The following is a 24,714-nucleotide window of genomic DNA, read 5'->3' on the forward strand; positions in this document are numbered from 1 at the left end:
CTCTGGGCTTTTTATTTTACTTTGAAGGCAGAGATGGGCAGGATGTGCAATGAAGCGGCACTGAATGAAGGATAGCAGAAAAGACACTGAGACTGGATGTAGGAATAGGAGATTTACTTTCTTCATTGTTACCTGATAGGATCTACTTTTACATAGAAATGTCACCTGACAGAAGTCAGGAGAGAGAATATCTTAAGTAGTTTAGATGCAGCTAAAGGCAGGGAGCTAAAGACATGAGGGACAAGAAGAAGCAGTTGAGGTGATGTGAATGCACAGCTGTATATAAAAATAGAAGTTGGAAGGGAGAGGTCTTTGAGGAAGCCAGCCACAGATGCATGCGCAGTGTAGAGGCTGTCACGAATCGGTAGTGGAGAAATCAAGTGAAAGTCTGATTGTTACAGTGGAGAACTCAGATGAAAAAGGGAGAAACAGACACTAAGGAAGAAGAGTGGCACCAGAAAAAAACTAGTTTAAGATGGACATAGCAAGAGACTTGAGGCTAAGGAGGAACAAGGATGGGATTGAAGAACTGTAGAAAACAGAAGATAGTTGAGCAGCAGAAGGGGAAAAGGGAGAAAAAGCCCCATGAGATCTGGCATTTATTGTGATATGAGGAAGATGCAGATGTATGTTTCTGAAGACTCCTTTAAGTTGAAAGACATGTCCGCCAGCAGGACTTATCTAGGAGAAAGAGCAGTGTTTTGTTTTCTGGGAGCAAAGAAATATCATACAGACAAGAAGCTGAAAACAGTCCTGAAGAAACTTGAGACAAAGATCTGTGTCCCTGTTGGAGCAAAATGGAGATTAATATGTGAAGCCAGAGAAAAGTCTCCTAAAAGCTATGGCTGATGTGGTTGATATTAGAATTATTTTGATCTCTGAGAAGAAAGGGCAGAGAATGACAAGCTAATGAAGATCTAGAAAGAGTCATGAAGAACTCAAGGCGGTGCAGGCATTAAGAGGTCTTCATGCATGTAAATTAAATATACTAGTAAATTAAATGGTGCTTGGAAGCATTTCCAGGCCCTGGAAATCAATTGTCTGTACTGTTAACTGTCTCTGGCCTACTTTTGGTTTATATTTACGGGAACTCACCTGAACTATTCCCAGGTAAATTTGAAAATTATCATGGGAGTATTCCCAGTAGGCAGTTTGAAAGTACCCACCCTGTTTTGGAAGGTGAGAGAATTTAATAGCATGGCACCTTTCTATGCCAGTTGGCCATGTTTGTTTTCCTTGTAGAAATACAGCTGTAAATGGCTCAGTGGATGCAATCCCTTGGAAACTTAGGACACTGACTGCCTTGGGTGCAGGCTGTGACTGGCAATGAATGTGACTTCTTCTTAAAAAAGGATTCTGAACTGAGATGTTAATGTGCTCTCTCAATTTTCATTTTCATGTAGCATGAAGATACTATAGAAGAGTTGATCAAACTAAATAATCTTGGGTGAAATATGCAAGTAATGATTTGCTTAAATTTAATACAAACACAAGCAAACATAAGTCCATAAATAATGCTCCTTCTAATGGAAGAATAGGTTTTGAAATTAAGGAAACAGGATAGTAATGTTGGTAGGTAGTTAAGTTGGCTGGACTAAAAAGCCTAGACATTTAAAAGTAGAGAAAATATTTTTAAAAGTGCTTGAAACTTGTATCAAAACAAGGCAAATCTCCAGACCTAAAGGAATAAGTAATGTAGCTCCTGGAAAAATCATTATGGATCTAGAGTGGAATAGGGGTGATGTGAAGATGATGAAGGCATGGAAATTTTACAGTCATCGAAGAAAAGCGGACAAAATGAAATGCCATGTACTGCATTGTATGTAATTCTGGGTTTTGAATTCAAGAACCATTCAAATGAGGACAGGTACAGAAAGAAAAGCATTTCTGAGAGCCTGTATGTTAGCATAATAGGCTAGCAAAGTAAAGCCTGAGGCATGATGAGATAGTTCTTAATAAATGCATCAGGGAAGGGTCTGCTAGAGAAGAAGGCTAGCTAATTAAGCTAAACAATGTTGACAGACAAAGCTAATTACAGATTTCAATTTGAGCAGAAAGCAGCCAATTGATTCTGAAACTAAGTTAGATCATCCAAGTTACTAGAGCAGCAGCATGCGTCTTAGCTCTCATTTTCTAAATGGGTTCATGAATGTGATTGATTCTTAATCACACTCACAGTGTTTTCTGACGAACTTCAGAGATGAGCAAGAAGAGCCGCACTTCCTATTTCAAATGCCTTAGCTTCTGAGGAGCCAAATGCTATGTTTTGGGAAAGGACTGTGCAGGGTATTTCAACATGCTATCATTCTCGCAGCAGTCATCCCACTCTCACGGATGCTCTCCTCCAGATATGCTGTGTCGTGATTTGATGTACAGGTTCCTCGTGTCCCTTCCATTACACGTGCTGCGCTGGTGTCCTGAATGACATTAAGTATTTGGCTTTGGGGGATGAAGCCCACGCAACAAGTTCATCTGAAAGGGCATATCTCCAGACAACTTGAGTTGTGTCAGAACATGTCAAACTTTTGCATTAGTTTTTTTCGTGGTGTGCTATGTTGCTGGAGTAGGATTTCATGGAGAGCATTCAAAATGTGTATCGGTGTGATGCTGGGAAATGTTTTGTTCATATGTGGCTGAAATAGAATGGGAGTTGATAGTAATAATCCCTAATTGTGACAGAAATTAATTTGAATGTCTTTTTTATTTCTATTGGCCTTTGCATGTTTCCATAAATACTGGGTAGTTGGACAAATCCCAGGCTGATGAATGTGGAAGCCCACCTGTCAGTGTCTCAAAGGGAAAGCTTTCAAATATAAATAGCATTAAAAGTGCAAATAGCAAAATAATACTGTATGTATCACTGACCACTTTCTTTTTTCCTTTCACTGCGTCTCTGATTTTATTTTTACTGGTGCTTACTTAAAATAGTTTCCGTTTTCCTGTTGGCGATTAGAAGACCACTCTGGAATCGTGTTTTCTAAGCCAGATGGTGAGGAAAGTGTTTCTTGCTCAAGTAGCATCTGCTTGAAGTTTTATCTCTCCAGGCCTTCTTTATTGAAGCATCGGCTTTGTCTGTTCAGTTGATTTTATATACATATTCTTGAGCTAATTTCAAAATGGGATTCCAGCATTGATCACAACCTCTGGTTCTTCTTACGTTGATGTTATCCCATGTCCCCCTCATTAGCTTGTAGCTGTGGTTTTAGCTAACTCTCTAAAGTCAATACTCTTCACAAATGTCACTGTGTTGGCCGCCAAAACATTTTTCAAGTTTTGTTTTAATCCCATAAATTCTACAATGTGCATGTGTTGGTGATCACCTCAGCTGCAAACAAAGTAATAATGTGAACAGCTTTAAGTTTTTATGGCCCCGGGGCCTTAGCTTGATTTCACTGCTGCAGCCACAGCCTACTGTCCACTTACCATTTGGGCCATTTATATCTTTTCCCTCTGCGTGTGTTAATAAATTCATAATTTTAAAGTAGGGTTGGTCTAACATGAGCTACAACTGCTGTTTGATAAGGTTTGCAAGCCAAAGTTGGTCTTGCTTGAAGAGGTTGCAAATGTATCACTTGGTTCTTTTCTCCTAAACTATCTCAAGGAGGGAAATAAACCTCAGCAAGGACCAGCTTGTTATCCATACACTGCTTTAACCATTTCTGCCTCAAAATGACAGGGCAAGATGAAATTAAGTGGGAGCTTCACACAGGAGTGATGGTTACCAGACAGCATTGTGGTCATCCCCGTAGCTGGAAGTGAGGATCCATGGAAAAGGGTTATATGAAGGGCATGGGGTTTTGGAGCACAGCAGAACTGTGTCTGCTGCTTGTAGCTGTGCTGGTGACAAAGGTACTGACAGCCAACAGCTCCTGATGAGAGTGAGACCAAATGCAGGATCACCCACATAGCTTATTGGGGCACTTTGAAGGTATTATAAGGGTCTAAGGTTACCATGGGAGCATCTGTTGTGCCCAGTGTCTGCTTGGGCACCCTGAGCAGACAGTGTGGAAATGCAGTTATTTAAGGCAAATAAGGTCACACTTGTTTCTTTGTATCTCTGACTGCATGTTTTGGACTCAGCCTGAAATGCTGCCATGGGAAAGAATAGGAAGGAACCAAGATGGGAAGTCTTACATCAGAGAAGTAGGAAGCAAGTGGGCTGTTTTGTGTTCCACACCACCAGCAGCAATGGGCTCCCTGGCACTTCAGTGCCAGCAGTTCCTCTCATACCAAGAGAAACATCTTCTCCCATGTTGCTTTACCCCAGCAGCCAGGAGGTAGGTCTGTACAGGTGGATGAGCTGGGCCTAGTGCGCATGTCAGCCATGCTAAAGTCTTTGCTTTTGTTTCTTATGGAGTTGGTGGAGTCTCAAAAGCAGTGGATTTGGGAGATGAAAGTCATTGGGATGAGAGGATGTTCCTATCTATGCCCAAGCTTTTGCTACTGTAGTCACTCTCATGAAACCACTATACCTTGAACTTCTTGCAGCTGTGAAGAGGGAAAGCAGGAGGTGCAGGAGGCAATGCAATCAGTTAGTTAAGAAATCTGTGTAATGGCCAGCTGCAGCTTGTAGGCTAAAGATGTTTTCCTGCCCTTGTCAAGGGGGGAATATTTTTCCTGTCAGTAAGCTGTCATGGAGGTGTCTCAGCTTTACATCCAGGCAGATTGCTAGTGCATCCAGGCAATGACAGGTAAAATGGTCTGTGTTCATGTGGCTCTGAGACTTTGGGAATTGTGGAATTGTTTAATCATCAATCTTTATATTTATGCTTCGAGGCATGCCAGAGTCCAGAAGTTTTTTGTTAGCTTTAAGTGCGATTTGTGCAGTTTTATTTTTATACAGCGCCTTGGGATGCTTACTGTGGAAAGATCTTAATATAGGTGTAACTTAGTGTGCTGTTCAGACTTCTCATTAATTTGCTTGTCTTCACTCTTACCCAGAGGTAAAATACAAAGCCTACAGAATGAGGAGTTTGGAATAAAATGATAGAAAATGCGGCTCTGAAATAAAGACATTTAGCACTGAGGACTCAGACTAGCAGTGGAGGAAACAGAACAGGATGTTCAGAGAGTCCAAGCCCTTTGGCGTGAGTTAAGGAGTCTGGAAATATGCAGGGCTACAGTGAATTTGTGAAACAATGTTTGTCTTCCTAAACTGAATGCTGGAAAGCATCCATTTCACACTTTGCCTTTGCTAGCACCCTGATATGTATTGTGGCACTCATCTTATGGCCTCTTTATTTTCTGAGAAGTATTTGACTTAGTGTTTAAAAGTTATTTGAAAGCTTCCTGCTCTCTTGTGGTGCTGACATGATTGTGTTGTGGCTAAGAGTCTAAACTTGGGAGCTTTAGTCTTTGGTCCTGCTATACTGCCCTGTTTCTGATGTTTATATTTTAACTGCAGCAACAGGCTTGAAAGACTATCCTTCCACTTTGCTTCACCACTGCTTTTTCTGCATTGGTAAGTTAATCAGGGCCAGGACTTGTATCTTATGATTGTCCATATTGTTTCATTTCTAGCACATTCCGTGATATGGTTTTGGCCCGTGCCAGCTAGCACTCTCCCAGATGACACCTGTGGCGGGATGGCGAGGGACTGTTCTCAGCAGGCATTATTGAAAAGGTAACCGTGTTTTGCAGGGGAAAAGAGTGTAGGGATGTGTATATGAGCTGGCTGTGCCTTTTACCCCAGAGTCTCTGGATCCTGGTTCTTTGTATACACTAGACCAGTCTCTCTCAGGCTTAGCATTTGAGGAGGGTGTTGAAATACAAGCTTTTGCTTCCTATCTGCGTTGCTAGTGTTGTTATCCCTAATGATATCAAGCTATCTCCTCTGACTGCCTGTGGACCATCTGCTCAGGCTCACAGCACCACTCCATACGTCTAAGATCTTTTCTCTTCGGATAAGAGTCAGGTTAGGGGCACAACTCAAGTTTTACATCAAGCTAGCAACACAACCCAACCCTGTGAGCTTGAATGAGCTTTCAAGTCAGTGGTCTTCCATCATGCAGCTGGTTTGCAAACTCACAACAAAGCCACTGTTATCAAAGGCCCACAACAGAAAGTTAGAGAAATAATGACTGTTCTGTTACGTGTATTTTTACTTATCACACAGGGCAGTGGTAATTGCACATACAGATTTGCTTGCACACATGGCTGGCTTTTTGGGTTTTTTTTGACTTCACACCCATAGTTCACTCTTCAGATTTGCAAAACTTTACATGAAAATAGGTAGTGTTTAATTGTCTCTAGGATCTCTAGTTTGTAAAAGCCCTTTGCAGTTCTCCGTTGGAAGGGATAATGGAATTCCTGAGCACTGCTGATGTTCGGCTGTGTTGTTCCAAAAGTCATATAGGATACACATATGTATGTAATATTGCTTATAATCTTTGGTTGCTTTCTTTCTGATTTTTTTTTCTGTTGTCTGAGTTTTTGGTTGCAAAGGGAGATGTTATTAAAAGCATTTCACTACTGAAAGTACTTTTTCATTTACATGGTGTACAAATAGGATGTACATCACTAGTAGCTGTAGGCTGCACAGACTTGTTGTTTTGCCTTGAAAACAATAGGGTTAGCTGCATAGTAAACATGTATTTAGCATCACGATGCAAGCTCCCGAGTTGCTTCTTGGTGCCTCTGGAGCAGCAAAGGAAGAAACCACTGCTGAGTCATTGGACTAAGTGGCACAGCTTCTCTCCATCATGACGCTCTGAGCATAGCACTGTTATTGTGGGGATTGGAAACACTGAGCAAAAAGGATTTTGTTGTGGCAGTGCTAGGTGAAATGGCGTTTTTGAAAGTTGGTTTGGTGGCCAGTTTGCTTTTGAGGCTAATGAGGGCCATGATGGTAACAGTCGTGCAGAAATTCTTATGAAAAAGACTGAGAGGTAGAGACCCTCCTATGTAAACTGTGCTTACAGCTGTTGCCAGCCTGTGCACTGCTCTCAGTATTTGTTAGTTGAAGAGACTCAAAAGTCAATCTGGAAGGGATTGTGCTGACTACACGTTTTTGTAGCCTTTGGTGGTGCCAGCTGCAGAAATAGGCAAATGCGGCTGCAGTGGAAGGGCGTGATGGGGCAGCTCCAGCCCAACTGCTACCCTGGAGGCGTTTTGGAGGCTTTGGCTGGGAGCCGTGAAATGCACCTCCCTGGGGAGGACTTCATTGCAAACAGACCTTGCCCTTCCCTATCACTGAATTCCTCTGGCAGAAGGCTGGCACCAGAACACCTAAAAATATTTATGATAAAGCTGCAATGATTTTTCCCCTCTTTGAGGTGGGGATGGGGTTTGCATTGTGTTCATTGATTAGTATCTCACACATGACTGTTTCAAAAGGTCTTGTTATAGCAGCCATTCATTAGTGGTGGCACTGTAGCTGGCTGAAGGCCAGGTAAAAGCATGTTTCTCAATTTCTCGCTCTTACATGGCCCAAACCAAACACTTAACAGCTCCCCACTTACTTAAGTTGGATCAAGTTGGATCAAGCCACACTGTTGTAGGAAACAGAAGACTAGAGGATTAGCTCCTATTTTTCCTGGGAAGTTTAACTTTCTTCAAGAGCAGAAGAAGAACTGAAAGGTCCTCTGCACCCCAGCCCAAAGGAGCACCTTTGAAATAGGATACGTGTTTATATGTATGAACAGATTAGCATTAGAAGTAATTTAGAGGTAATAAAATAAGCATTTATGAATGCTTCAGAACACTCTCTTTTCTCATGGAATTATGGTCCTTTGTAGCTTGGTCAACACTGTGTAGGAAATGCCTTTGTGGGAAGGTGTTAGTGCAGGGAGAATACTGAACAAAACAAGCCTTCTGCTGCAAACTAAAAGTTTGTAAAATTTAAGATTAGTTTATCTGTCATCCTTTCACAGTTTCTTAAATTGAGTTAATCTTCTGCAGGGAATAATTTTTCTTGTTCATTTTATTTATTTCCTTTACATACGGAGGGGAAAATCTTGGGGTCACTCAGGAAATGAGAAGTCTCAATAAGAGCTGAACTCTGCTTCAAGCAGAAATTAGACCACAGCAAATGTAGGTAGACGAGTGCTAGCTCACTTGGACTATAATGACACTTAAATTGTTGCTGAACTAAATATGCAGGTCAGTGGGTAGGTCTGTGCATCCAATACTGGAGCTCATACTCCTGTATGATTTAGTGCTTTTATGACCTGCATTAGCAAGATTAAAGTCAGCGCTCTGCTTTGCCTGCCTAGCTCTTTTCTGAGTGCAGGGGAGAAATTCTGAATGCAGGGGGAAAATACTTGTGAAATCCCAACACACAGAGAACAATGAGATCCACATTTATTTCATTGCAGTGATTTTTGGGCTTTTCCATGCTTTCCATGCAAGGACAAATTGCTGTGTTGCCTCAGTTTAATTAGTGTTGTTCAGACATCATTTAATCATCCCATACCCTTGCACAAGTGCCAAAAGTCATAAATGCAGATATCTTGGACTCTGATTTATCACAGCATTCATGACAAAAAGGCAGTTGGCTTCTGAGATTGGAGGCATTTTTGAATATGAAAAATCTGTTTAAGTGTATGTTTTTGTAAAGGCAGTTGCTCATTCAGAAGACCACAGTCCAGTTCAAGTACCCTCAGTCGGAACTCTTGTCCCTCTGCTGCATTGTGGTCTTGCTCCTGTTCAATCCATGGGTGATTTGAGCCACCACAGCTCATAACCCAGGCTTTTCATGAACTGCTGAATTCTGATTGTTTTCTGGAGTTTGCACCCTTAAAAATATGATAGCCATCAGTAGAAAAACAACTGAAAGAAGTGTCAGACTTGCTTTCTTTTTCAGGTACTATATGGTTCAATAACAAATAAAGGGTATAGATTATTTATTTTTATTCAAACAAATAATTTGAAGCAGCTGGAAACGAAGGAGAACAGCCATGAGATGAGAATAAAATTTGCAGCACAATTCCATGTGCGTTGTTGTTGAACCATTCCCATGCAACCGAGCAATGGCACAGAGATTTTGGGGATTATGTTCAGATTAAATGTCAACAAGAGCGGAGCCTTGGCAATACACCAGGAGGGTCATATGAGGAAAGTCCCAAACTTTTGCACTCAAGTTAAAATGTATTCTGATTAATGCCCATAATCTGCTGCAAATGTTAACGCGGCTAATGACTAATGACTTGGGTTAAGAAATCCCATCATAACTTGATTTTTTTTGAACATTTTAAAATTAGATTCAGGAGGTTTTTGCTGCTTTTTGGAATTTAAGACTTTGTCAGTTGTTTTATTTGGGGGTTATGCTTCTACTGTAAAAGCGTTTTCTTTTCAAGTTACAAATAAATAGAACAACAACTTGGGAATGCTTTCACAACTAATATTACTTCACAGAAATGCCCCTGTTATTGCTAAGATGAGGTCTGAGATATTTTAATTCAATGGCATTTATGGGAGAATACTTCATTAATGGAAGGGAATGAGAAATAAAAATACATAGTTGGGAATTGCTCTTCCTTTTTATTTATCTGTGCAATACCTGTGGAATTATGAAGGAGTAGGCTGACACTGAGAATGTCTTCTTTTGGTTTAATCTCATCTCTGTTCACAGTAGATTTGGTTTTAACTGTGAAAGGATGTTCTTATTCTGAGGAGTATCTACACATGGAGTTGTAGGGCCTTAGCTGTGGCATTTGCAAGAAACGCTCTTAATTTACTTGCCATCCCTGAAAAAAGCTGAAACTATTTTAAAATTGATTTATATCCCTGGCCGTGTTCAAGGCCAGGTTGGACAGAGCCTTGGGTGAGCTGGTTTAGTGTGAGGTGTCCCTGCCCATAGAAGGGGGTTGCAACTAGATGATCTTAAGGTCCTTTCCAGTCCTAACTATTCTATGATTCTCTTAAATCCCTTAAGCACTATATCTGTGATGTTACTACTGCATATGATTAAGGATATATTATCTTTTTATGTACCATTTTGTTTGCTCCCTTAGCACTAAACCCTGCAGTGGTGTGAGCACACCTTCCTCATGTCCCTCCTGGGCATTGGGTTTTGTTGAGATAATTTTCATGGGACTTCTGGATATGACTAACATACTGAGTCAAACCACAGCTGTTGGATTTGGTTTACCAGTGAGCTCTGCTCCAAAATTGCCTCATGTAAATGGAAGCAAAACTCTGAGTCATTAGCCAAAGCAGCTAATGATTCTGTGGATTCAGGAATTCATCTTTCATTTCTAATTAGATATACGTCCCCTATTTGTAAATCAGACTTTAGGTATACTACAGACATATAAACACACATTTATGTACGTGTGTATGCATGTGTGTGCAAGCGTGTATGTGTGCATGCTGAAATTTCTTTTCCTCTTCCTTCCTCCTGTTTTTCCCCACTTTGCCTTCTGCAGTGAGACACAGGGGAGGGAAGAAAACTGTTTTAGCTGATTGAAGCCAGCATTACCATAGAAGGGTCTACAAACTGATCTGCAGTTTATTAAGCATGAAGGTTGGGAGATTACAGTTAGAGCAGTCAGGTTCTGGAAAGGGTCCCAGTGATAAGAGTGGGGTAAAAAAATCAAACTGACCAGGAGACATGGGGGGCTGCAGCAGCAGAACACAAAGGTCTGTGACCGGATCCTGAGGCAGAGGTGCTGCTGGGTTTTGCAGTACAACACATTCAGTCAGTTTGTTATTTATGAAGGTTACAGTAAGCATAAACCTCCTTTAAAGTGCAGGTTAAAGAAAGTACAGTTTAGAAGTCAGTCCTTTAAACGCTTTCAATAAATAAGGTAAATTCATAAATCATATTGATCAGCATTTTAATAAAACTTGTTTTAATAAAAATGTCATACCACTTATTTGTCCTGAATTATGAAATTAATAGGATTTTTGCTATTATTTTTACTGGACCTTCATTTAAAGTAGTCAATGGAATTTTATCATCCTATATCCTGACACACACAGTAATAAATCAACCCTTATTCCTTATTTTCCTTATTTATTTTATTTGAAGGTAATAGGACAACAAATATTCTTTTGGCATACATTATTTCTTTGTACTACAAAATATGCAAATATCTCAATGATTATACTTTTATCTCTCTGATATTTTAAAAACATGATACAACGTGTTTCACTAATAAAATGGAGTTACATAAAAGCAGCTTCAGATCTACATAATGCTTTTGCAAAACACTTCCCCTGTTTCAGATTATAACATGTGTTGAGCTTGGGAATATGCTTGTAAAGAAACTTCATTTACTTTATACACTTGTGTGTTCTCTTAGGCTTCAGGGTTTTGATTTTAATTAATTGTTTTATCACTTTCTGGACTCCTGGCTGCCCAGGACTGGGAAAAGGTTGGTAAGTTACAGTGCTGCTGAGTTCTGCAGTTAGATTGAGTTGGCTTCTTGTTTATGAGCAATGGTTGCACAAATACAGAGCAGCCTCACTCTGCATGTGTTGCTGCGCTTTGGTACCTTGCTCAGAACAACGGCTGTGAAGGCAGCTGCACTGCTTGGTACCTGTAGTGGATGTGGGTTACCTATGTGTGCTGGCCACCCAGCCTGGGTTTCTTGGGGCATGGGTTAGTGCTACTTGAGTTTTGAGTACTTACAGCTTCATCCTGAATTATTTTAAGTGTCTTAGCCTAGTGTGGAAAGCAAAATGTGCTAGGGAGGAGTAGATATATTTCCCTTTTTCCCAAAGAAGAGAAAGAAACACATAATGATAGAAAAATTAATTACCTCTTAACTCTGGCTGTACTGTCTCAAGGTTTTCTCTTGCTTAGCATTACTAAGGATCTATTTGTTGGGTATAACACCCAGGTGTGCTTTATGTATACAAGCGACTGTAGCCAGAAACATTGCTGCTGCCACTTTATGACTCAGATCATTCATTATTGTAATAATGAGATTATCTGTGGGAGGCTTCTCACTGTGACAATTGTCCTTTGTTTGAAATCTGTGTTACACTTCCTATTTGCAGATTGCGTTGGTGCTGCTGCTAAATTCAGGGTGTTACTCAGTGTAACAGTAAATAATTGGGAAGGTTCATAATTGAGTTTAAAAGCTTTAATCATCGCTTTCATTGAGATGACACTGCTTCCTATTGTTCTTGAGGTTGTTTTGTTTCTTATTTGAGGTGGGGTTTGGTTTTTTTTCATTAGTGTCTTGTCTTTTTTTTTTGGGTTGTTGTTTTGTTTGTTTTTTGTTTTAAACTCTACCTGCTGATTAGAACCGGGTAAGTATTGCCAAGAGCATTTCGCTACTTGTGACCTTGTAAGAGGTATTCTCTATTGATAATGGTGGTACCATATGTACACATAATTTTTCATTAGTGTTTGGATTCAATTTAATTTTATTATTTACCTGAAATCTTATTAGATAGATAGATAGATAGATAGATAGATAAAATGACTCTAGTTTCATTAAAATGACTGCTGTTGAGTCCCCATGTTACAAGGTGGTATTCTGCCACAGCAGGGTGATTATGCTTTGTGATGGAACGGTGACTGGAGTGTTGTAGATGGTGTTTCTGCTTGTTTATGGCTGGGGCTTGTCTCCTGTACAAATGGGTGGTCAGGCTGAAACCAGGGCGTGTTGAAACAAGACCTTTCCCCTGAGGGGAGTGTTCCTGTGCAACTTTCCTCTGTGCAGAGTGGCTAGGTTGCTCATCCCTGGAGAGGCAGACTGGGAGCAGTTGTTGTCGGAATCTTCCTCCTCTTCTGGCATCCCATGGTTTGCAGGCAGGTCTGGTGGCTGTGTGGAGAGGAGGCAGTGATGAGTTCACTGGAATGATGAGTCAGTGTTGATGGCTGTACACAGTATTTATCCTTCTCTTTTGGAAAATGAGAGGTCATCCCAGCGTGGAGCCAGCGCTTCAGAGGGAATTGTCATTGCTGTTTGCTGCAGTTAAGTCTAAAATAACTGTTTCCCATGGAGGGTGTCAGCAGCTTGTAATGAAAACACAGAGCAAGCCTGGTTCCTGAAAAGTACATCTGAAGCAAAAATAGTCCTTTTGGTTTTGATTCTTTGATGCCTTATTTTATCCTTGGAGCTCAGAGATGTCCTGATGTTCTAATTTGAAACTTTACTGTTTTATGCAGGGTGAACATGGCTTAAAATAAATCCAGTACAATCATTGCAGAAGCTCTGTCCTGTGCTTGGGCATGTGACTTCTCATTAATTCTACAAGAAAACATTGTTTAGGTTATCTGTGTTAGCTGTGAATTTTCTGAATTCCAGGTCATTTTATTGCAAGTAAACATAATATTTATGCACTCACTTTCAGTGATAAAAAAGCAGGAAGTAATTGTTTGACAGGTAAAATAAAGCATTTGACTATTCTGTATTGTGTGGGGCGTTATGACAGATTTCTTTAGCTTGTGTGGCATTCAAATGACACATCAGTAGGGTAACATTACATTATGTTATCTGTCTGCACTTCTACAAGCAATTTCATTATTTTAGTAAGAATTTACAGTAACCTGAAAGCCACTTTGTTACATATGTGGTAATAATTAAACACACATGACACAGATACACATTTTCTGCACCCTATAACAAGAGATAGACGATTACTGCTCTTGAGATACTTGCCAGGTAGTTGAACATAAAACCTGATTTTTTTGCTGAAGGTTTTGGTGATCTCTGAAGGTATTCAGATTTTAGCCATTTCAGTTGCAGCTGGCAAAAATCACTCTCATCACTGAGATAATAAAATTGATTTTACTGAAATGGAGAACAATTTTTTGAGACTTACTTATTTACAAATGAGATTAAATAGGAATGTGACTTAATAATATTGTTTGCCCTAAATAGTTAAAGGGTCAGTGTTCACTGATTACCTTTTTCATACATCTAAACCAGGGCTGTTAAACAGCAGGCTTTCATCTAGATTTGGACCTCAAGTGTATTTGATCTTGCTACTACTACATGAAGTTCTCTGTTGTTGGATACGTGGCACTTCTTGCTGTTTTTTCCAATGTCTTGGAGAATGGATTTGCCTTTCCTAGTTGTCAGGATTGTGCACGACCCTTGGATATCCAAGCAGATGCAGATCGAGTGCACTACAAATAGTTGAACAGCCCTTAGTAAATTAACTGAGTAATGCAGATTAATAAAGTGTTATATTGTTATTTAGTGCGAAAGATTTTTCACCTTTCATTCGAAAAATAAGTTTAAACTTCAGGATCCTGCGCATGGTGAACTGCTTGATTTAACAGTTTTATATATATTTAAAAAATCCTAATGTTTTTCACAAGAAAGAATTCCTTTGAAAGCATACGAAACCTTTGTTGTGATCAGAACTTAGTTACCTAGTTTAATAGGTATGCATGTAATTTTTACTATGCGGTGCTTGAGGGAGTCATAAGGATCTTATGTTGGTTATAAGCATTATGAATGTCAGAAAATATATTGGGAGTCAGGGGTACTGACTTCTGATATTGTCCCCCATTTGTAAAAGTGCAAATTAAGCAATAATTATATTGTGACTGTAATGATACGCATATGCTGTAATTGTAGACATAGGAAAAAAAATTCTCCTTGGAGTTGCCAAGTATCAGCTTTCAGTTGTGTTATTTCTTCTTATGTTTTGAGAAGTTCACAGGTTTGCATTGCAGTTTCGTAGCAAATAGCAAATTTGAAGCTCTTTTGAGCAGGAGCACCAATACCATTACTGCCTGTTCACAACAGAGAAAAATCTTTAAAAGAAAACCCTCCCATTTCCAGTTTCCACAAAACTCTTTAAAAGGAACGGTCACATAAAAATATTTGCTTAAAATTGACTGACAATGCTATTCAAAAATTAGATGGTTTATTATCCTACTTGTTAGCTCAAGCACTACCAGAAGATGATAATTCTTAGACCTGTGATTATTCATTGCTAAACTTACTAACACTGCTTTTATTTTATTCTCTTATTGCAGCTTTCCAAAGCTATCTATGTATTGCAAGGCAGTCTGTTCAGGTTTTCTTTTACCATCATAATGTGCTTAATTATTTATATTTTTATACATAATTATCATATAGAAAAGGACACAACATTTTAATATACAGCCTTACTAGAGAAGAAGAAGCAGGATAATAATATAAATTAGCCCTAAAAGCAAAAGGCAAAACAAAGTCTAAAATCTAAGTAAAACCCTGAACTGAACTTTGAAATATTTATCTAGATCAGTAATTCTTTCCTTTGTAGGTATTGTAAAAGAAAAACAATATCTGGGATTATTTGCCTAAGCTTGAAGCGTATCATCATTAGAGAGGCGTCACTGCTATCTGTGGACCATTCAGTATGAAGCAATCATTTTATTTATAATATCAAAATTTTCTCCTTAAGATGTTCACAAATGCTGAGGAAAGAGGGATTTTTAAGATTCAGGATTTTCTTGGTTGTTTTTTCTTTTTTTAATGTGGTGAAATTAAAAAGAAAAAAAAACAGTACCACAAAAACTATTAGTATACTTTCAGAAGAGCTTCATTGCACTTCAATGCTTTGCCCAAAAGCATCTTTTCCACTTCTCTCTCCTTTTTTGTCAATGTCCTACAATAACTATACCTCAAGGGTGTCTTCACTTCCTTCTTACCTCCTCCCATGTTTAGGAGTATTTCTCCCATGACAGAGACATCAAAATACTTGTCTACTGAAGTGTTTGTTTTCAGGACCTCTGGAAATCAGTCTTGCCCTGGGACTGAATTGGTCCATTGTTCAGCTTAGCACTAAATAAACAGAACATCTCTGTGCTTAGTAGGAATGGAAATGTATTGCCATGCTCATGAACTTCTATAGAGAAATTCATTTGATCAGTCTTCAATCTAACAGTATTGTTGACAAGATTTCTGGATGCCTGCTATTGTTGTTTGCCATTGTCAGAAGAATTTGGAACTCACGTGGTAAAGGGCATTATGCCACACCATAATTAGTCTATATTTCCCTCTATTCTTCTATCTGAATAATTGTTCACTTGTTCACTGACTTTGAATAAGTGGTAGTAAAATACATCTGTACCATACTGGTGAAATATTTAAGCAAAGTTACAAATGTGAAGAAGGGCTGTTCGAACTAGTCTGGCCAGGAGACAAACTTATTAAATCTTTTGCATGTACACACCCTTCTTAATCACTGAGCATTTCATAAGGAGTTTTTGGCTTAGTGAGAGAGGTTGGTTGTAGAACTGGAGTAACTGACCTTTGAAGCTGAAGACAGCTTTGAAATCTGTCTGGTAGATTATCTTCTGTACACCATAGTCATGGCCTGAAACGAAACTTTGCCTGTCAGAAAAATGAACTTGGAACAATGAGTAAAAGCAAACACGATGCAGGTTTTGAACATCTAGTCTCAATTTTATTAAACTATGGTATTTGGAAAGATCCTGGCCAGACTGTTTACAACAGCACCAAAGTATGCACTGATCAAGACAGATATCTTGGTAGGCAAAGTCACAAAAAGTTTTTGGAAGTGTCCTTTCATCTACTGGTGTGGCCTGTGTGGAACCTCCTAGAGGTTACTGTCATCAGTAAATCCCATTAGACTCTTAATGGAGAAGGCTTTTCAATACCAAATCTGAATCATGAAGTGTGGCTTTGATTGATTGCAGCCTCATGTTTGGGAATGTTAACGAATGTCTCAGTTCAGCTGCCAACATGCTGAAGCCCAGAAATACTTGAGATGTTGCAGAGGGTGTTGTGTCCCACCTGACCTCTAGCAGTGGCTCTAGAAGGTTTTCTTCTGTGGGAGATGCCCCCTCATGCTGGGGCAGTGCCTGGAAACAGGCAGTGGAGTGTAGTTATTTAACCTTGTGTTATTTTAATTGATAGTGGCATTTTATTTTCTTTTCATCCTTTTGCCTTTGACTTTTTTCATCTAGGAGTTAAATATTTATGTAAAAGGAGACCAGATTGTCAGCAAAGTTATCAACCACTTCTCACAAGAAAAAACTGTTAATCTTGGTATCATCTGAGGTAATAAGGGCAGAATGACTAAAAGCTAGTATTTTTTCTTTAGTCTTTTTAACATGGAGATGAGCAGGTCATAAAATGTCTTTTGCTTTGGCTGGCGATCTCCTCATTATAGAATTGAAGGCTTCTTAAGGCAGTTCAGTAGTGAAGCTTTCAATGTGTTTCCTCTTGGATGAGAACCAAAGGATTCCAGTATGGTCCTTCTGTCACAGTTGATATGTTTTATAACACAGGTGCCTACATGTATGTACTAAATGTAGTTATGCTGTCCTATCTGAACAGATATTTTTAAATTATGTGTTATAGTGAACAAGGCTGGTAATTTAGTATGTCAGTAAAAGCAGCATTTGTGTGGTGTGTGTAATATACAGTAATTCTGCATTAATTTTTTAATTTGTGTTCAAGATTTTCTTGATTAAGATCTTAATGTATTTTTTTCAATCACTAGCTGTCTTCCAGTTAAAATCTGCACAACTAATTCTGTTCTTGCTTACAGTGGTATCAGCGAGTCAGGTTAACCAACAACAGTCCCTGACAACGGGTATAAAACCAGTGAGGAAATGAAGAACTGAATAATACACATGAGAAATATATGTAGTAAACTAGTCATCAATATTCTTGCATTACCCTTGCATGCCAAGTGCAAGGTCCTACACCCAGATCAAAGCAATCCCAGGCACAGCTGCAGGTTGGGCAGAGAAGAGATTCAGAGCAGCCCTGAGGAGATGGACTTGGGGGTGTTGGTCAATGAGAAAATGAACATGAGCCAGATTCAGCGTGCGCTCGCAGCCCAGAAAGCCAACCGTGTTCTGGGCTGCATCAAAAGAAGCGTGACCAGCAGGTTGAAGGAGGTGATCCTGCCCCTCTACTCTGCTCTCGTGAGACCTCACTTGCAGTATTGTGTGCAGTTGTGGTGTCCTCAACACAAAAAGGATGTGGAACTGTTAGAACAAGTCCAGAGGAGGCCACGAGGATGATCAGGGGACTGGAGCATCTCCCATATGAAGACAGGCTGAGAAAGTTGGGGCTGTTCAGCCTGGAGAAGAGAAGGCTGCATGGAGACCTCCTAGCAGCCTTCCAATATCTGAAGGGGGCCTACGGGGATGCTGGGGAGGGACTATTCATTAGGGACTGTAGTGATAGGACAAGGGGTAATGGGTTGAAACTTAAACAGCAGAGGTTTAGACTGGTTATAAGGAAGAAAATCTTTACTGCAAGGGTGGTGAGGTACTGGAATGAGTTTCCCAGGGAGGTTGTGAATGCTCCATCCCTGGTGGTGTTCAAGGCCAGGTTGGACAAAGCCTTGGGTGACATGGTTTAGTGTGGGGTGTTCCTGCCCATGGCAGGGGGGTTGGAACTAGATGATCTTAAGGTCTTTTCGAACCCTATTCTATGATTACCAAAGTGCTTTTTCCAGCCGATGTTCCAGTCTATTCTGTGAAATCAAGAAGGCTTTTTTAATCCTAACCATATCCCTTACATCAGACTGTTGCCAGTTAAGTTACTAAGATTCAGCAATGCCTCAGGTGTTCTGTACATCTTAGGGAACCTGTCTGACCATTTTACTGTAGTAAGTTTCATCATTAGTATTGTGACTTTGGGGGCTTTTCTTACACATTTTCTTACAGATTTTTAAAGGCTCAGTCCTTATTTCAGATTAATGCTCTGCAGGATGGGCACTATGTTCATTAGGAGTTCTGTGATCTTCTGTGAGGAAGCCCTTCAGTGTTTTGTAAAGCTCATGAATGGCTGAAAAAGAATTAGGCTCAGATGCAATAACTTCCATGGTTACCATTCCTGAATTAACAAATGAGGATTTACAAGGAGACAGTTAATGTTGCATTTAATAGCAAAAGTTCTTCTAAGACCTGAAGGACTTGCTGTAGTTTGGACTCTGTTCCTCAAGTGCCTGGGGCGTTCCAAGAGTTGCCTCCAACTCTGGGGAAAAAAAACTAGCAGCTGTGACCAAAAATTTCAAATATGTAGAGAAAGTTCTGGATTCTCCATTGATTTGGGGTTTTCCTTGAAGGCATCCAGGAAAGTGTGCTGAAGTTGAAATTGGGATCTGTAGATGAGAATCTGTATAGTATAACTGTATCTTCATAGTATATCTTACTGTGTCTGTATATTCAGGATTTATACATGAGTTTTATTATTTAAGAGGTGTGGCCTGCATAACATGTTAAATGATAATCCAATTCCTCATTCCTTTAAACGCTCTATTCGGAGAAGTCCAGCATCCCTAAGAAGCTACCTGAATGCGAGTTAATAAATGGGATCATAGCAGACTCTTCTCTAGTGTTGTGGTTTAAACCCAGATGGTAACTCAGTACCAGGTAGCCATTTGCTCCCCTCCACCCCCACAACTTCTCCCCATCCCCAGGCAGGATGGGAAGGAGAATCAAATGAATGTAAAACCCACGAGTTGAGACAACAAGGGAAATGACAAGGAGAGAGATACAAAATTAAAGGGGGAAAAATAGCAAGAAGCAGCCAAAACAAAAAAAAACCCAGTAAACAGCAGTGATGCACAGTACAATTGCTCTCCACGTGCTGACCAATACCCGGCCCAATCCAAGCAGCAATCTGAGCCCTCCAGATGACTCCCGCAGTTTCCATACTGGGCATGACGTGCTGTGGTATGGAATACCCCTTTGGCTGCTTTGGGTCTCCTGTGCTTCTACTCACTGACAGTGCATGAAAGACTGAAAAGTCCATGATCAGGGTAAGTGCTACCGAGCAACAACTGAAACACTGCTGTGTTATCATCATTGTTATCAGACCAAAGCCCAAACACAGCACTGCACCAGCTACTAGGAGGAAAATTAACTCTATCCCAGCTGAAACCAGGACACCTAGGATGATTTGGTTTTGCACTTAAGCCCTGAGGTGTGATCCTGAGAAGACTAATCCTAAATTTTTGCTTGGGAGAGTGTGTATGTTGCCTCCCTTTCTCCTGCTCAGGATACCCAAATAGAGCTGATAGCTTACATGAATTAGCAGCTTTTCCACTTTATTTATCATCCTGAGTTTAGGAGAGTAAATTCCCCTCATGGTCTGTTGTAGCTGCCAGAAGAGACTGAGGGGATTGTTCAGTATATTGTCTGTAAAAGGAGATAAATGAATCCTCTTCATGCTGGGAATACTGTTTCAAGAAAAGCCCTTCTTTTGTGTGTCCTGATGCAATGATAGTCAGTTAATTGTAAAATCTAATTTTCTTAGCTGGGTATTGTAGGGAGTCTGCAGATGTAAATCCAGACTTCTGAAGAGCATTAAAATCTGTATGTAAAGTGGTCTATGAACATACAAAACACTGAGAACAGTTTGTGCATTGTGCTTAGTTTCAGCTGTAATTACATTTTGTGACCAAGAGGAGGAAGGAAGCACGATTTACAAGTGTTTGGGATGCTTCTTAAGGGTTTTGGCACTGCAACAGTGTTCAGGCTCTTTTATTGTGTATTGCAGATCTTTTCTAGATGAGGGTAATATGGGTGAAAGTGAGGAAGACATGATATTGATGACCATGCTTATAAGAGTTGTGTGATAATCCGTTCTAAAGCAAATGATGGTACACAATAAAACCTGCCACAAAGAAAAAAGCATTGTATGTCTACACCTTGGTGAAAAGTAAAAGTGAAATACCCTATCTGTAATACCGCATTTCCCTTGATTGTCATATGTACAAATTTAAACTAATTACACCTAAATCAGTGAAATTATATTACAGATCTACAAAAGATGTGAATTAACTCCTGTTACTGGTTTACTGGAGACCTGAAACGTTCCGGTATGCATTTTGAAGGCAGTGTATATTGTAGTCTCCCCTTACCTGGCATTAATGTGGGTAGTTAAGAAACTGAAATAAATAGAAAATGTCAATGTAACAATGAGCCGCATATCTGATCAGGAGGATGTGAGCTCCTGTGAATCAGGTTCCTCCACTGGGAGCTGTAGAATTATCAGTCTTCAGACATTCGTGGGTGATAGATCTGAGAATAGGCTTCAGTTTAAAGCAAACACTGGCATGGAGGTAATCTTTGTCTGATCACTCCATCCTTTCCACGTAGTAACAGAAAGTAGTATATTTGGACAAGCAGTTATTGTTACAGTTTTTATGTGTGTTTGCATGCACAGAATGATGTAGACTTCAATAAAAAAAAATTGTGTGAGTTAAATGATGTCAGCGTGGTGTTGATAAGAAAGTAGGTGACCAAGCCTTAGGTGCTTTAACTTACTGAAGTAAATCCAGAGAGCATGCATAGGGTGCATCAGAATATGGGTGCATTATGCAGTGGGTGTTACGCTTGTAGTATCTTGGACATCATTTGAATTAAAATATTAGAGGCTTTATGCCTTACAGGTTGAAAATTAATGGAATGAATGAAGAACTAGATGGATGTTGAATAAATTGTTCCAACACCAACTTTCAAGTGAGGCTGGATTGAAATTGCCCTGGTTCTGATTTAGAACTGGAAGAGTTTTTAGAAATCAAAACTAATAGAAACAGAGGATCAAAAGTTACCACCTGGTTCATAAAGAACAATCCTCTGCTTTTGTCAGCATCTACTGCAGATATTCTTCATAGTAATATGATCAATGTAAAATTAGGTTGTCACTAGGTGTTAATGTCTTCTCTTTGTATGGATACAATCTTTAGGTTTCAGGTACATGGCATCCATAAACCAGTGACATAGACAGTAAATATGACACAGATCAGATTAAGGAAGGAACAAACTAGGTTTTATTGGTAATATCTTCAATATTCAGAAAGAATTGCACCTGATTTTGTCACTGTGAAATACTTGCAATACTAGCAAAACCCTTCATGCTAGCCTTGCCTGGTGATTTTTTCAGTGGTGATGCACACTTCTTTGTATGAGAAGGGAAAGAAGTTAATTAAGTCCTTTATTGGTACACATAAAGTATGCAATAAACAAAATCTTGTAAGAGTGCTGTTTAAGGTTATAATGTTCATCTGTCAGCCTCAGAATAAAACTCAAATTATAATCCTAGTGTGATGAGTGGTTTATGTTATGTGTGTAGCACAGATATCTTAATAGTTTTCCTTCTTTGATGTATTGATAATTTACTGAATAGTGGCATGAGGTACTGATTTGTTTTATGGCTAAGAACATGGTTTAGTTTTAATGCTTCATATTCTTCAGACTGAAATTGTTTGGATGCCTTCTGTGTGTTATTAAAGGCTAGTGCTATATTTAAATGTGTTTTACCTTACTGATTTATCAGCTTTTCATAAGCTTATCTGATTTGTCTCAAATACCCTCCTATCCCAAATCATTCAGTCTGTGTTATAGTCACTCAGACACCAAGTCCTGACAGCTGCCTGTCCTGTATGATCATCTGTGCTTTTATTCTCTGATAGAAAGTGTAATTAGAGAACAATGATTTAGCTTTTGAGTTGACATACACTTCAAACTTACTACAATACTCTTCATCTACTGCTGTCATCCAAGTATTGTAAATACCTAATCTTTCTCTTCAGTTAACCCTCAGCTGTCCAAGGTGGAATGCTGTGTCCATTAGCCATACAAAAACTTGTTGCCTACGAGAGAAAAAAATCAGTTATTTCTCTTAGTTGGCCTAGTGTGGGAATTTGGAGTGACAGAATGTAATTTACTTCTTGAGCTTGAATTTTGGCTAATGCTCTGTTACACTGAGAGTTACAGTTTATGTATTTATTTCATTCTTGTGATGTTAGGAAGAGCAGGAGGGAGATGAGAGTGGGATTTTATGCTAATAATAGAGAGTTTGGACTCTTGCTGGGGCAATGTGTTTCAGTCATCACTGTTCTAAGCTGGACTGCCTTGCGTGGCTCTGGCTTATGTGAGGATGGGGGTAAAAATGATAGCACGGCTTCAAAAGAAATTATTTGCGGGGAAAAATATGGTTAATTATATATAAATCAAGCTCACAAAAAACAGCCAGAGCACAAAAGAGCTACAGCGCATGCCCTCTGCCTTTCACAGACCATTTCCAATTCACTTGGTACTTTGTCTTGCTTCTCCGAGGCAATCCTTTTCACTTTATATGCATCAATACACATTTTATCATAATTCATTGATGGTGACTTTTGGGCCAGATCTAGCAAGTCTCTAGTAGGCTGTTTAGCAATTAGCTCAAACATAAATCAAGAAGTTGCAGTATTAATTTATATTTTGATTCTCCTGCTAGCTCTAGAGTTAATTTTTGTAGGGCAGAATAATGACAGCGACAAGTATTAAGACTGAATGCATCTAGAATTGGGGGGGGGGGGGGGGGGAGGTGGTGGAGAACCTGTATATCCACTGAGGCTACTCTTCGCCCACATTATTGGGATCATATACCACATCAGACAGTACTAATGGGAATAGTTTTATCCAGTAGAGAAATGCAACTGGAGAGTAGATCTGTCTTTGTCAAATACATCCCTTGTTAAATGTCAGTTGTGTTCCTTCACCACAGTTCTTCAAATATGATCTAATAGTTTTCATTGAAATGATGGAAGAAAACTTTTCAAGGGCTTAACTTTTCTGAATCTCTTGGGTTTATACATTTGTCTTCTTAAGCACATGGTATGCAGAGTTCCAGTATGTTTCTATTCTTAAATAATAAGAAAAACAGTAACTCACATAGAATTAGGTCTGTTTTATTTCTTTCTCTAAGCAAATGCTTGCATTCTGAAAAGGTTGTAGCCTGTGCTGTGTAATGGTTCTGCCATCCTTGTAAAATGAGATGTACTTTGTCCTGTTAGAACTACTTAAGAGACATTGCAGTTATGAAATTACAAATCACCTCTCTCCTGGGAGACAACGATTTTCTTTGCTGAAGGAAAGTTGGCATTAATAAGCACATAATCAATGAAAATAGTGTTGTCATAATGGGTACTGAAGTATATATCTGTGGGAATAAATGATAGTGTTTGGGGTAGAAGAAAAGCAGGGTCCAGCTGTACAGCCAGTATGCCTTTTCATTTTCTGCCTTTTAGACTAATTCATCATAATCCACTATTTGTGGGAAGTAGAATTCAGTGCTGAAAGGAGAACAGGTGAATGATAGAATGATGAAGATTGGGGTGGGGGAAATAAGTATTATAATCAGTAACATAAATTGATAGATTTCTGTGTATATTTCTAAGTATAATCTCTGGGCACAACCTTGAACTGTCAGTCACAGAAAGTTTTCTGCCTTATTTAATTTCAACTGTGGACCATGGTGTAGTTGCATGTGCAATGCCTGCTCTATATTGAGCAACCAACACAAGAAATGTGAATGATTAACCAATGCTTGCATTTCCTTACTGACTGCTGCTCAAAAATCACTGCAGAAATCAGTAACAGCCTTCAGCAGTCCTCCTGTGCTGAGGCAGTGTACCTGTCCTGCTCACTGGCCTGCAGAGGAGAGCAGTTCAGGGCTTCCCTGTCCTTGCCACTGCCTTCTGGCTCAATGACCTTGGGTGCACCGGCATGTCATGGCTGTGGTGGAGCAGTCATGCTGGAGCTAGGTCTGAGCTCTGGTTGCTCAAAGCCAGGGACACCGGAATTTTGCCCACGCCAACCCTATGCTGCTGCCACAGCAGGGTAGTATGTGTGTGAGGTGTGTGCTGGGCTATACAGTAGCCTTAGAGTGGCTTCACTTTCTGAAGAGTTTTGTTCAATGGGTTGTTCTCAGTCATGCTTGGTAGCTCCAATGTCTTCTCCCAGGACTGTTGAGATGTGTATAGATGGACTTGTAAGGAGACAGTGAAGGTTTTCAAAGGCATAAATTTCCATAAAAAATTCAGTAAGATTTATCAGCT

The 24,714-nt window shown here is 39.6% G+C and overlaps 1 protein-coding gene across 2 annotated transcripts in view; it reads left to right on the forward strand.

Annotated features, from left to right (window-relative positions):
* THRB (thyroid hormone receptor beta) overlaps positions 1-24,714 on the forward strand; it is a 160,322-nt gene that overhangs the window by 45,682 nt on the left and 89,926 nt on the right. For both annotated transcript variants that reach the window (XM_034060884.1, XM_034060881.1), the window contains exon 3: positions 5,521-5,623. The gene's annotated coding sequence lies outside the window, so the exon portion shown is untranslated. The remainder of the gene's footprint in view (positions 1-5,520; positions 5,624-24,714) is intronic.

Source organism: Melopsittacus undulatus, chromosome 1 (genome assembly GCF_012275295.1).
Source record: "Melopsittacus undulatus isolate bMelUnd1 chromosome 1, bMelUnd1.mat.Z, whole genome shotgun sequence".
In the NCBI taxonomy this organism is placed as follows: Eukaryota; Metazoa; Chordata; class Aves; order Psittaciformes; family Psittaculidae; genus Melopsittacus; species Melopsittacus undulatus.